The sequence below is a fragment of the Jaculus jaculus genome, chromosome 5, assembly GCF_020740685.1.
Source record: "Jaculus jaculus isolate mJacJac1 chromosome 5, mJacJac1.mat.Y.cur, whole genome shotgun sequence".
In the NCBI taxonomy this organism is placed as follows: Eukaryota; Metazoa; Chordata; class Mammalia; order Rodentia; family Dipodidae; genus Jaculus; species Jaculus jaculus.
The window spans coordinates 6,486,104-6,500,773 of record NC_059106.1 but is presented as its reverse complement, the minus strand read 5'-3'; positions in this window follow the sequence as shown (position 1 = coordinate 6,500,773).

Genomic DNA, 14,670 nt, shown 5'->3' with positions numbered 1-14,670 from the left:
GCCTTTGAACTTGGACTGCCTCATCCGTGACACAGGATGAGGGGGAGTTGGCAGGGGAGATGCCCTAAACAGCAGCGACCCGGTGAAGGCTATAGACACTGGGTCTTGCTCTTGCCTTCTGTCTGAAAGATGGGCAGATAACTTCGGGGACTGCCAGAGCCTCCACGCTTGGCACCCCACTTGGCATCCTCAGCAACCACTCACTTGGCAGACTCTCTCACCCTCCTTCATCCCACTTGGCTTGCACACACAGCAGCCACAGGGGCGTTGGTGTGTGCGCGTCTTCGTGTGGGTAAGTGCAAGCACACAGCCACGGTGCGCATGTGGAGGTCAGAGGGCAACTTGGGGGTGTCGGGCCTCATGTTCTGCCCCCGTTTCAAGAGGAAGTTTCATGCTGGCAGAGAAAGCATGGCAGGAGCAGACGGCCAGTATCACATCTCAGCAGCAGGAAAAGAAGAGAGCACCTGGGCTATAATACCCCAAGACCACCCACGGCCCTCCTCCTCCAGCAAGGTCCACCAGCTGGGGGTTAAGAAGGTAGTTTAATCACAAACACATGGCCGGCCATGGTGGCGCACACCTTTCATCATCATCAGGAGGCAGAGGTAGGAGGATCACCGTGAGTTCCAAGCCACCTTGAGACTACATAGTGAGTTCCAGGTCAGCCTGGCCTAGAGAGACCCTGGGGGGATGGGGGGAACATGAGGCTATGGGAACATTTTACATTCCAACCACACCCACCCTCCTCCCCTACCTTACTGTGCTCCAACCAGCACACCAAGTTTGTGTGTGTCCCAGGATCTTTGCAGCAGCTGCTCTTCCCGTCCAGAGATCCTCAGAATGGAGCGCCACCTCCTCCCTTTCTCCCTTATACTTCTGCCCTGTCCTTGCCTGACGCTGGCTCAGCTCTGGTGCAGGGACGATGCACGTAGGGCAGATGGGCAGGGACCGAGGGGTGTGCCCACACTCAAGACACCAGCGGGGCTGCAGGGGCTGTGCAGAGAGAAGGCAGTGCCACCCCCGGAAGGTGGAGCCCACCTCTGCCCCCGCTGCGCAGACTCTGCCATCGAGAGCACAGCCTCCGCGGCCCGCGCCGTGAGGAAGGAGCTGGAGAAGGAGAATGACCTCCTCCTCTCGGACGCGTGCAGAGTGTGGGCTGGGCAACACCACCTCCCAGATGTTCTTGAGAACAGCTTCCCAAGGAAGAGCCCCGACTTCACACACAAGTGACGTGCAGGCCGGCCAGGGAGATCTTTAGGTCTCTGTGGATGCACGGACATGGCTGAAAGCGAGTCCCGAGTCCCAGCATCCTGAAGTCTAGTGATGACTCGGTGCTGTCCAGTCCCAGCCTGACCCCTTGTCCTTCACACTCCCAGACGTAAAACTATGGGGTGAGGGCTGCAGAGACGGCTTAGTGGTTACGGCATTTGCCTGTGAAGCCTAAGGACTCATGTTCTACTCTCCAGATCCCATGTTAGCCAGACACATAAAGGTGAGGCAAGCGCAAGGTCTCACATCACCACTAGGTGGTGTAAGCATCAGAAGTTTGATTGTGATGACTGAGGCTCTGATGTGCCAATTCTCTCTTCTCTCTCTCTCTCAATGAAAATAAAATAAAATACGTGAGTCTGGGGCTGGAAAGGCGGCTTAATGGTTAAGGCACTTACCTGTGAAGCCAAAGGACCTCGGTTCAATTCCCCAGGACACACGTAAGCCAGATGCACAAGGGGATGCATGTATCTGGAATTTGTTTGCAGTGGCTGGAGGCCCTGGTGTTCTCTCTCTCTCTTTCTTTCCCTCTCTCTTTCAATCTCTCTCTCTCTCCCCCATCCTTTCCCTCTCTTAAAATATTTTTTTAGGGCTGGAGAGATGATTAAGCACTTGCCTGTGAAGCCTGACACTGGTTTGAGGCTCAATTCCCAGGACCCACGTTAGCCAGATGCACAAGGGGCGCACGCGTCTGGAGTTCATTTGCAGTGGCTGGAGAACCTGGCACACTCACTCTGTTCCCTCTCTCTCTCTCTCTCTCTCCCTCTCTCCCTCTCCCTCTTTCTCTCTGTCTGTTGCTCTCAAATAAATAAATAAAAATAAACAAAATATTATTTAAAATGTTTTTTTAAAAAATATGAGGGCTGGAGAGATGACTTAGCGGTTAAGCACTTGCCTATGAAGCCTAAGGACCCTGGTTCAAGGCTCGATTCCCCAGGACCCACGTTAGCCAGATGCACAAGGGGCGCACGCATCTGGAGTTCGTTTGCAGTGGCTGGAGAACCTGGCACACCCACTCTGTTCTCTCTGCCTCTTTCTCTGTCTGTTGCTCTCAAATAAATAAATAAAAATTAAAAATTAAAAAAATATGAGTCTGATAGATTCATCTAATATGTTCTGAAGATAAGCCTGCCCTTGGCCCATATGGAAATTAGGTATTTCCATATGGGCCAAGCTGGGATGAGTGTGACAGGCTGGTCCATTAAGTTCTGAGCTGGGAAGCATGTTTTCATACTTCTGACAGAAGCAGGCACTCAGAAAGTCACCAGGACATTCTTGGACAAGAGCATCTGGTAGCGCAAAGGACCCAGGGAGTATGTGAAGTGATGATGGTGACTGGCTTAGTTTGCAATTCTCGCTGTTCAGGGTCTTGTTGCCTGGAAAGGCCCATTCCCAGAGGAGGCGCTTGTTTCTCATGAGAGTTGTAAAGAGAGAAAGAGAACCAAGGGCCGGTGTGAGGCAGCCATCTCTGTGAGTTGGGGTTTTTAGGATTTCAATTCTTAGATTGGAGTTGCCCTCTAACCTTTCTGGGACAAACTGCTATTTTATGCTCTTTTGAGTCTGAGTCCCTGACTACGTGCAGACTGGAGCTGTCTAATAACTAATCTCTGTCCATCTCATCCACAGGTGACCACCCTCCCCAGAAGCAGAGGACCCAAGGGTGGCTCAAGCAGCGCATGACCACTCAGCCAGATGTGTATGCTCGGGGCCACTGCTAGGTAAAGCGAACATCTTGTGCCAGAGGACCATGTGTAGAGTTGCTGTGAGCTGGACCCATAGTGTGCAGGACAAACACCAAGCCCCCAGGGACAGTCAGCCCCGGAGATGAGCTGGTATAGCCAGGCCCTCTGATGGCAATTGTTTTAAGCACTTTTTTTTAAATATATATACATATATTATTTTTATTTATTTATTTGAGAAAGAGAGGGAGGGAGAGAGAGGCAGAGAGAGAGAATAGATGCACCAGGGCCTCCAGCTGCTGCAAACAAACTCCAGACACACATGCCACCTTGCGCAAATGGCTTACATGGGTCCTGGGGAGTTAAACCTGGGTCCTTTGGCTTTGCAGGCAAGCATCTCAGCCACTAAGCTATCTCTCAAGCTCTCTTTTTTAAATATTTTTACTTATTTATTTGAGAGAGAGAGAGAGAGGAAGAGGGAGACAATGGGCACACCAGGGCCTCGAGCCACTGCAAACAAACTCCAGATGCATGAGCCACTATCTGGCTTACATGGGTCCTGGGGAATCAAACCTGGTCCTTTGGCTTTGCAGGCAAGCGCCTTAACTGCTAAGCCATCTCTCTGGTGCCAACCTTCTTTTTAAAAAGTTCGGGCTGAAGATATGGCTTAGTGGTTAAGGCACTTGACTGTGAAGCCTAGGGACCCATTTGTGACTCTCCAGGTCCCATGTAAGCCAAACACACAAGGCGACGCAGCGAGCAAGGTTGTGCCCGTGCACAAGGTGGCGCACACGCCTGGAGCTTGTCCTCAGTGGCTGAAGGCCTGGGAGTGCCAATTCTCCCCCTTTCTCATAAAAAAAAGGCCAATCTGTTAGGCTTGCCTCAAAAATTTATTTATTTATTTTTGTGTTTGAGAGAGAGAGAATAGCCACTGCAAACAAACTCCAGACACATGCGCTACCACATGCATCTGGCTTAAGTGGGTCCTGGGGAATTGAACCTGTGTCTTTAGGCTAACCACTAAGCCATCTCTCCATCCCCGTTCTTTTTTTTTTTTTTTTTTTTTTTTTTTTTTTGGTTTTTCGAGGTAGGGTCTCACTCTGGCTCAGGCTGACCTGGAATTCACTATGTAGTCTCAGGGTGGCCTCGAACTCATGGTGATCCTCCTACCTCTGCCTCCCAAGTGCTGGGATTAAAGGCATGCGCCACCACGCCCGGCCCGTTCTTTTTTTTTTAATATTTTTGTTTATTTTATTTATTTATTTGAGAGTGACAGATAGAGAGAGAATGGGCACACCAGGGCTTCCAGCCACTGCAAATGCACTCCAGACACGTGCGCCCTCTTATGCATCTGGCTAACGTGGGTCCTGAGGAATTGAGCCTTGAACCAGGGTCCTTAGGCTTCACAGGCAAGCACTTAACCACTAAGCCATCTCTCCAGCCCCAGTTCTTTATTTTTGTATGTGTGTATGTATGTATGAATATTTGTATGAATGTGGGTGCATGTGCACATGTGAGCGTGTGGAGAGGCTGGAGGTGGACCTCAGTTGTCTCCCTTAATCACTCTCAGCCTTGTGGTTTTGAGACATGGTCTCTCACTGAGCTAAGGGCTTATCAACTTGACTAGAATAGCTGACCCTGAGCATTCTTCTGTCTCGGTCTCCCCAGCGCTGGGAGTACAGGCATGTGCCACCACACATGGCTTCTATGTGGGTTCTGGTGGTTCAAACTCAGATCCTCACGCATGCATGACAGGCACTTCCATGACTGAGCATCACCCCAGCCCTTCTTCCTTCCTAGCGTGTATGTGAAGACGTGTGTCGCAGGGGAGGAGTGCAGATGTTTGCCCATGTATGTGGAGACAAGAGGACAACATCGGTGTCGTCTCAGTTACTATCCACATTTTTCTTTGAGACAGGGTCTCTCAATGGCCTAGAATGCACCAAGTAGGCTAGAATGACTCACCAGTGAGCCCGAGGAATTAGTCTGTCTCTGCCTCCTCAATGCTGGGATTAGAAGTATGGAATTAGACATTAGAGGCTGGGATTAGACCCTACCATGCCTGGTATTTATGTGGGTAGTGGGAACAGAACCCAGGTTCATATGCTTATGAGGAAAGCACTTTACCAACTGAGCTATCTTCCCAGCTCCTGTCCACCATCTTTAAAACAAGTTCTGGGGATCCTCGAGAGATGATTCAGTGGCTAAGGAACTTGTCTGCAAAGCCTAACCACCTGGGTTCAGTTCCCCCCAGCACCAACCAACCTAAAGCTCAAAGTGGTGCATGCTTCTAGAGTTCATTGGCAGTGGCAAGAGACCTGGTGCACCCATTCTCTCCCTTTTTCTCCCAATTTTTTTCTCTCTCTCTTCTCCCTGTCTCTCTCTGTGTTTGCAAATAAATAAGTTTTTTTTAAAGTTGTGGTATAAATGCCATGCATAATCTCTATTAAAAAAATTAGGGGCTGGAGAGATGGTTTAGCAGTTAAAGTGCTTGTCTATAAAGCCTAAGGACCCAGGTTCGGATCCCCAGACCCCACATAAGCCAGGCGCACAGGTGATGCATGAGCACAAGGCTGCACACAAGGGGGCGCACGCACCTGGAGTTCAATTGCAGTGGCTAGAGGCTCTGGCATGCCAATTCTCTCTCTCTCTCTCTCTCTCTCTCTCTCTCTCTCTCTCTCTCTCTCACACACACACACACACACACACACATAAATAAAATAAATTTAAAATATTTTTAGGGCTGGAGAGTTGGCCCAATAGTTAAAGGCACTTGCCTGCAAAGCCTCACATCCAGAGTCCCATTCCCCAATACTCAGGTCAATCCAGACGCACAAAGTGGCACATGCATATGGAGTTTGTTGCAGAGACAGGAGGCCCTGCTGTGCCCATTCAGTCTTCCTCTCGCCTTCTCCCTTTCTCTCTCTTCCTCTCTTTCTCTCTCACACAAACATCTCCCTCATCTTTTCTCTCTCTCTCTTTACAAATAAATAAATAAAAATATTTTTAAAACTTTAGACAGGCAAAAATATAACTCAGTCCCAGAGCACTTTCTGATCACGTGTAAGAATCTGGAGTTCATCTCCAGCACTACCAAAAACAAAAATCAGAAAATGTTAAAAAGCATAAAAGTAAACAAAACATACCTATATCCCACTCTAAAAATAACCACACTTAGTATTTTCTGTATTCATCCTCCTCATATATTTTTCTTGTGTCATTTTATGTTTCTTACAAGATTTTCTATTTGAATAGTTTTACTTATTTATTTGCAAGGAGAGAGAGAGAAAATGAGAATGGGTGAGCTAGGGCCTCCAGCCACTGCAAATGAACTCCAGATATATGTGCCCGTTTGTGCATCTGGCTTTACATGAGTATTGGGGAATCAAACTTGGGTCATTAGGCTTTGCCACCAAGCACCTTAACTGCTGAACCTCGTCAGCCCCATATTTTCTTGTTATTTGGAACAAAAAGTACATCAGGAACATTCTCCTATTTTGTTGATTATTTTTCTATAAAATAATTTTTTGAGGCCCTCCCTCCTTGGCCTCCCAAGTGCTAAGATTAAAGGTGTGCGCTACCACGCCAGACTTACAAAATAATTTTAATGCAGTTTAGTAAGGCACTGGTGAATGTGCAAAAGTTGAATGACAAATTTCTAATTAAAAACTCAAACACAGGGCTGGAGAGATGGCTCAGTAGTTAAGGCACTCGCCTGCAAAGCCTAAGGACCCAGGTTCAACTCCCCAAGTACCCACATAAGCCAGGTGCACAACGTGGAATATGTATCTGGAGTTCATTTGCAGTGGGGCCGGGAGCCCTGGTGCACCCATTCTCTCCCTCTCTCCCTCACACTCACTCTCTCTTTACTTCTAACACATAGAATTTTAAAATTTAAAAAAAAAAAAACCCACAGGTTACAAGGCAGACTTCTTGTACACACTGGTCCAGCTGCCCATCTGTGGTGTCCAGGTCCCAGGCGCTCATCACTCACTTAGCCTCTCTCAGAAAACCACTGTGCTACTTCTTAATGCCCGTGGTTACAAGATGGTGGCTGTCATGTGATTACAAGAAGGAAGTAGAGAAAAGTGAAGGCTAAAGCCCCATGGATCCCTGCTTTCTCAAACTACCACCACCATCATCATTACCACCCTAATGCGGTCACCACCAGGACCGTTACCCACAGCCACCGCCTCAGCCACTAACCCTCAGCATCAGCATAGTTTCTACCACCATCTCTACCATCACCACCACCACCTCTAACATTGCTGCCTTCTTCACCATCACGACCATCTCTAATGTCACCGCCACCGTCACCTCTAACATCCACTCCATCACCATCCCACCGCCTCCTCTGCCACCGCCATCATCGCCACCAGCAGCAGCAGCAGCAGCCCCGCCATGAGCAGCGAGCTCGTGTTCACAGTGCTCCGGTGTGTGTCCTCTAAGCCTTTGCCCCATTCTTGGAATCAGTCAAGGAGTGACCGGGTGCCCGGCAAATGTGACAGGGTTGGAATGAAGTCTCAATCCACACGTCTACGACAACTGGCCCACAGGAATGGGACCCAGTGCCACCCATACCATCCTTTGTGACCCTCTCTGCATGTTTCCCTTCCTCTATCCCCCAGATACCCTGCTCCTTCCCCCTGAGGACACTTATGTCTGGAAGATTCTAAGATAGCAACAGGGTTTGGGCAGAATTTTCCAGGCTAAAGGTACACTTAAAGGGCTTGCTAAAGACTCTGGCCTGGTGGCACACACCTTTAATCCCAGCACTCGGGAGGCAGAGGTAGGAGGATTGCTGTGAGTTCGAGGCCACCCTGAAACTACAGAGTGAATTCCAGGTCAGCCTGGGATACAGTGAGACCCTACCTCGGAAAACCAAAAAAAAAAAGAAAAGAAAAGAAAAAGAAAGAAGCCGGGCGTGGTGGCGCATGCCTTTAATCCCAGCACTTGGGAGGCAGAGGTAGGAGGATCGCCGTGAGTTCGAGGCCACCCTGAGACTACACAGTGAATTCCAGGTCAGCCTGGGCTAGAGCGAGATCCTACCTTGAAAAACCAAAAAAAGAAAGAAAGGAAGGAAGGAAGGAAGGAAGGAAGGAAGGAAGGAAGGAAGGAAGGAAGGAAGGAAGGAAGGAAGGAAGGAAGGAAGGAAGGGAAAACAAAGAGGAGAAGGAAGGAAAGCAAGCAAGCAGGAGGAGGTGACATTTAGCCATCTTATGAACACACATTCTCCAGTTATATTCGCAATCATCATTAAAACACAAACCTGGGCTGGAGAGATGGCTTAGCAGTTAAGCGCTTGCCTATGAAGCCTAAGGACCCCGGTTCGAGGCTCGATTCCCCAGGTCCCACGTTAGCCAGATGCACAAGGGGGCGCATGCGTCTGGAGTTCGTTTGCAGAGGCTGGAAGCCCTGGCACGCCCATTCTCTCTCTCTCCCTCTATCTGTCTTTCTCTCTGTGTCTGTCACTCTCAAATAAATAAATTAATTAATTAATTAAAAAAAAAAAACACAAACCATATGCCATGTTTGCTTGATGACTACAGAATGGATTTCTCAAGATAAAAAGCTTGAGTCATAAGTTTACTGTCGGTTCTTGGCTTGCAAAGCTATCCTTATTTGAAAATAATTCTTTTAAAATCGTTAAGACTTCAGCCTTGTCACAAGTTCTATGTGAATAAAGGAAAAGTCCTGGTATGTTGATGAGTCTTGGGATGATGAGAAAGTTCCAGAAGCCATACGACTGTGTCTCTGCTGGTAAGAGCAGAGTCCACACCGTGTGTCCACACCGCAGCCTCTGGTGTGTTTTGACTGTGAGACCTGGGGCTGTCGGAGGTGTGTGGAAGCGGAGAACTTGCTTGGAAGGAAGTGAAGCGCCGCTGGGACTTTCACAGAAGTTCAACTTTCTACAAAGTACAGGGAAAAAAGTCAAACACAAGACAGCAAGTGACATTGAAGGAGAAAAATTCACTTACTGAATTGCTAGGTCGCTTTAGAGAGGACATTCCAACTTCCAAGTTCATATGCTTAAACCCTTATTATTTCTATATTTAGCACAAAGTTTTGTGATATTCTCAATGGTAATAAATTGAATTTACTTTCAACAACTGGGAGCAATTGTGGTTAGTTGTCTTTCTGTCACTGTGATAAAATATCTGATATAAAGCAACTTAAAAACAAGAAAAATACCCAAGTGTGGTGGCACAGCACTCAGGAGGCAGAGGTAGGAGGATTGCCGTGAGTTCGAGGCCACCCTGAGACTACATAGTGAATTCCAGGTCAGCCTGGCCAGAGTGAGACCCTACCTCAAAAGAAAGAAAAGGAAGGAAGGAAGGGAGGGAGGGAGGGAGGGAAGAAGGGAGGGGCTGATACCTAATATCCCTTTCAAAGGTACTTTTCCAACAGCCTGACTTCCTGCCAATAGGCCTCACCTTCTCAGAGTTCCACGCACCAGACCTTTGGTGCGCCGGTCTTGGAAGAGCATTTAAGATCCCAATCATGGCAGCAGCAAAGGTTGTTGGTTTGGGCCACAGTTTCAAGCCTGGCTGCCTGGGAATTGCTAGGCTGTTTTGTTCTGTTTTGTTGGTTTTTGTTCTTTAATTCCTTTGCAGTGATGCCAGGTTGGTGTGCACAGAGGAGCCCTACTCACGGTGGGCAGCCAGAGGGGTAGACTAGACTGCATGGAGGTGGGCAGAAGGAACCTCGCGGAACCAGGACAGAAGGGCTGGTGGGGCTAAGAGAAGGGCCTGCTGTCCCCTCGGATTGGGACTGCTCTCAGCCCTGACCCCAGGCTGCCCGGGACACTGCACGGCCACCCCGGGCCGTCTACTTACGGGGCTGCCTTGGCACATAATGCAGTGCATGGCCCTGGCTGCTGCCGCGGTGGGCGGATGAAGAGACCCTCCTCCGTGCCCAGACCCGTCTCCTGGGCCGCTTGCCCTCCTCTCCGTGGAGTGGCCCTGGGACGGCTGAGGCAGCCCCCAGGCAGTCCTGGCTCCGCTGGGCTGGAGGACTTTGCCCACAGCACCTCACTTCTGTGAGCCTCAGTTTCCCTACCTGCAGCGTTCCACCCCTAGAGTGGGACCCGTGGGGCGCCAGAAGCGTTAGATAGCAGGGCCATCATGATCGCCACTCACAAAACAGCAAAGGGAGGCACATGGAGAGGTTGGTTTGCACACAGCCACAGGGCCAACCGCCGGACCAGGGAATTCCTGGTTTTCTTGAGGCGGGCGCGAAGGGAGCTGCAGTCAGCTTCCCGTAACTAACAGCAGCCAGCAGCAGTAAGCCACCCCCGCAGGCCGGTGCCCGCGAACACTGGTCCCGGCTGGGTGACGGGTCCTTTAGTGAGTGGAGCCTTGCTGGGGAAGGGGGTCACCGAGGGGAAGGCCTTGAGGGTTATAGCCCAGCCTCATTTCCTGTTCGCCCTCTGCTTCCTAGTCATGGCTGTCAAATGACCACTGGCCTCCTCTTCCTGCCGGCATAACTTCCCCGCCCTGTTGGGATGCAGTCCTTCAAAACTGTAGGCCAGAATAAACCCTTTCTTTCCTTAAGTTTCTTCTAGTCAAGTATTTGTTCACAGCTGCAAGTACAGTTCCACACCATGCAAGCACGAGGACCTGAGTTCAAATCCCAAGAACCCATACAAAAATGTGAAGTGTGGAAACACACAGCTGTAATCCCAGCACTTAGGGAGGCAGAGATGGGCAGATCCCTACGGCCTGCGAGCTAGCTAATACAGCCTGATCAATGAGCTGCAGGTTTAGATAGGGACCTTGTCTCAAATATCAGATGGAAAGAGATTGAGGAAGACACCTAACACTGACCTTTGATCTACACACACTCTCTCACACACACACACGTACCTGCACATATAACTACACCCATACACACACACAAAGAAAATATTAAGCACGTCTCCTGCCCCGTGTCACGTCCTTTTCCAAAGCTCAAGCTCGGCTTCCAAAGCTTATTGTGTATATGTTAAGATAATCAATTGTGTACATTTCCTCCTTGCATTTCGGTGGGGGGCTCTATTATGTCATGAAATAATATCCTTGGGTTTACTTTTCTACTAGTTGGTGTTACTGTGTGTGTGTGTATGGACACACACATGCCATGGAGTGGGTGCAGAAGTCAGAGGACAACCTAAGAACACTGGTTTTCTCCTTCCAGCTTGTTTGAAACAGGCTTTCTCTTGATGTTTTGCCACTGGGAAAACCAGACTAGCTAGCCCAAGAGTTCCAGGATTCATGTCATAGGCCCTGGGATTATAGACACTACAGTTCTAGACACTGCAAGTCCAGCTTTTACATGGGTGCTCAGGATTTGAACTGTAGTTGGCAAGCTTAGAGCAAGTGTCTTTAACCACTAAGCCATCTTTCTATCCATAGCCCTAGTCTCTAGTTTTGTGTATGAGTGTATGGTGTCTTTAACAAGGGGTGTGTGTATGTGTGTGTGTGTGTGTGTGTGTGCATGCATTTGCATGTGAAGACCAGAGAACAGCCCCAAGTGTTGTTTCTCAGGTACACATGCAACTGTTTTTGAAACACAGTCTCTTATTGGCCTAGAACTCACCAACTAGGCTAGATAGGATAGCCAAGGACCCCTGTCTCTGCCTCCCCAGCCCTGGATTACAAACACACACAACCCCACTGGTATTTTATGCGGGTGCTCAGGATCAAGCCCACGTTCTTACCCTTACAGCACAAGTACTTAGCAGACTGAACTGTCTCTACAGCCCTGTTTTATCAAGTTTTGATAGCAAGAAAATGTCTTATTAAAAGCTTGAGAGACTTTAACAATAAAATCGCTTACATCAGTGAGAAAATATAATAGTTAAGTATTATATTTAACAGTGATAAAAATAAATATGAAGAGATATTTATTTCCCTCCATGGTGCGGTTTTAATTTTGTATTTGTAATTTGAAACATAATTTTTTTTTATTTTTTGAGGTAGGGTCTCACTCTAGCCGAGGCTGACCTGGAATTCACTACATAGTCTCAAGGTAGCCTCGAACTCACGGCAATCTTCCTATCTCAGTATCCTGAGTGCTGGGATTAATGGCATGCACCACCACGCCTGGCTTTGAAGTATAATTTTCATACAACAAAACATATAAGTATGCTGTGCTGGGTTCAGTGAATTTTTACCATTGCAAACACCCAAATCAAGATCTAGAATATTCCCAGCACACCCAGAAAGTTTCCATATGCTCTTTTCCTATTGATGCCCCACACAGAGAATTGCTCACTGATCTGACTTCTATCACAAGATTAGTTTCATCTATGGTAGATAGCAAGTGAATGGAAATGTACAATGTGAACTCTGTATCTAGTTCCTTTCAGCAGCACAATATTTCTGAGATCCAGCCATGGTAACTGAATGTATCAATAGTTTATTCTCTTATGTTGCTAAGTATGATGTCATAGCTGGGTTATATAAAAATCATGGTGGTGAGGGCTGGAGAGATGGCTTAGTGGTTAAGCACTTGCCTGTGAAGCCTAAGGACCCCGGTTCGAGGCTCGGTTCCCCAGGTCCCACGTTAGCCAGATGCACAAGGGTGCACACGCGTCTGGAGTTCGTTTGCAGTGGCTGGAGGCCTTGGCGCGCCCATTCTCTCTCTCTCCCTCTATCTGTCTTTCTCTCTGTGTCTGTCGCTCTCAAATAAATAAATTAATTAATAAAAAAAAAATCATGGTGGTGAATGCCTTTAATTTTAGCACTCGGGAGGGATGGCACCTTGGGCTGGAGGGATGGCTCAGTGGTTAAGGTACTTGCCTGCAAGGCCAAAGGACCTCCGTTTGATTCTCCAGATGCACAGGTGACGCATGCGTCTGGAGTTCGTTTGCAGTGGCTGGAAGCCCTGGTCCCGCCCATTCTCTCTCTCCCTCTCTCTTTCTCTCTCTCTCTCCCTCAAATAAATAAAACTTTAAAAATAAAATAAATTTTAAAAAAATTGTTTATTTTGTGCGCCACGTGGTAGATGTGGAATGCTTCTGCTCTGTGGTGACGTGAGCACAGCTCTGTGCATGTGCAGTGGCCAGTGTTTTCAAGGACTTGCGCCGTGTTATTGATAGCTGTGTTTTTCCAATGCCCCAACTAGTCTGCGCATTCCTTCCATCAAAACAGGGCTGTCTTCGTCTACTCTATCTCGAAAGCAGTGTGCACACACACCGCCCCGCACGTCCTTCCTTCCTGCAGAGCTGAGGTTCGTTGTTTCTCTTCAACTTCAAAAGCTTTAAACATTTCTTGAGATTCTCACAGTCTGAAACTTTTTATTTGCTTTCAGGTTTGTTTGTTTTTTTTTCTTTTTTGTATTGTTGTTTTGAGGTAGAGTCTTGCTATAGCCCAGGCTGACTGGGTATTCACTCTGCAGTCTCAGGCTGGCCTTGAACTCATGGTGATCCTCCTACCTCTGCCTCCCAAGTACTGGGATTAAAGGCGTGTGCAACCACCCCCAGCTACCTGCAGGTTTGCCGGGGGAGGGGGGTTGTTTTTTGATTTTTTTGGTTTTGGTTTTGGTTTTGGTGGGGTTTTTGGGGTTTTTTTTTTTTTTTTTTTTTTTTTTTTGGTTTTTCAAAGCAGGATCTCAATCTAGTCCAGGCTGACCTGGAATTCACTATGTAGTCTCAGGCTGGCCTTGAACTCATGGCGATCCTCCTACCTTAGTCTCCCAAGTGCTGGGATTAAAAGTGTGCACCACCACTCCTGGCTTACTTTCAGTTTTGAAAAATGTTGTTTGTTTGTCTGTTTGTTTGTTTGTTTGTTTTTAGGTAGAGTTTTGTTCTAGTTCAGGCTGACCTAGAATTCACTATGTAGTCTCAGGGTGGCCTTGTACTCACGGCAATCCTCCTACCTCTGCCTCCCGAGTGCTAAAATTAAAGGCATTCACCACCATGACCAGCAAGATGTTTATTTCTGAATGTAGGTTTCTTAGAAAGGATTTTTGGTTTTCATTCAAAACTTAATCCTGTTCCATTGTTAGCTATTATACATTGATTCTAATAAAAAGTCAGCCTAAAAAGTGTCTGGAGTTAGGTGAGGCCCTGGCATGCCCACTCTTTCTCTCTCTCTTTCTCTCTCTCTCTCTCTCTCTCTCTCTCTCTCAAAAAAATTGTGTGTGTGTATGTGTGTGTGTGTGTGTGTGTGTGTGTAAAGATGCACACCTCTAATCCCAGCACTTAGGAGGTAGAGGGAACTTCAGGGTACATCCTCGCCTTCTGCCTCATTTGAGGCAGGTCTCTCACTGTTCGCTGCCCCATTCACCAGGCCAGCTGGTCCACCAGCTTCTGGGGAATTCTCTCCCCCACTTCCCTCTCACCATAGGCACACTGGGAACAGAAGACCTCCACACAGCTTCCGGCTGCTACCTGGGGTCTGGGGAGCCAAACTCAGGTACTCGGAGTCACACAGCAAATACTTCGTCCACTGAGTCATTTTTCCCAGCCCCAGATTTTATCTGTGTCCTTGGGATTCAGCAGCTTGAGAAAGAAGTCCCTAGGAGTGGCTTGATTTGAGCTTATCTCACTTAAAGTTCATTGAGAGTCTTTCGTCGGTGTTTTTAAACTGTGAGTACATCCCGCGCCCATTCTTTCACCTGAAGTGCTGCACGTACATCTGGTTATATTCTTTCCCTTTTGTGTTTCGGTCTGGATAATTTCTGATTCAATTCACTGATGGAATTCAATTTCAGTGATTCTTCCCTCTGCTGTCTCTAA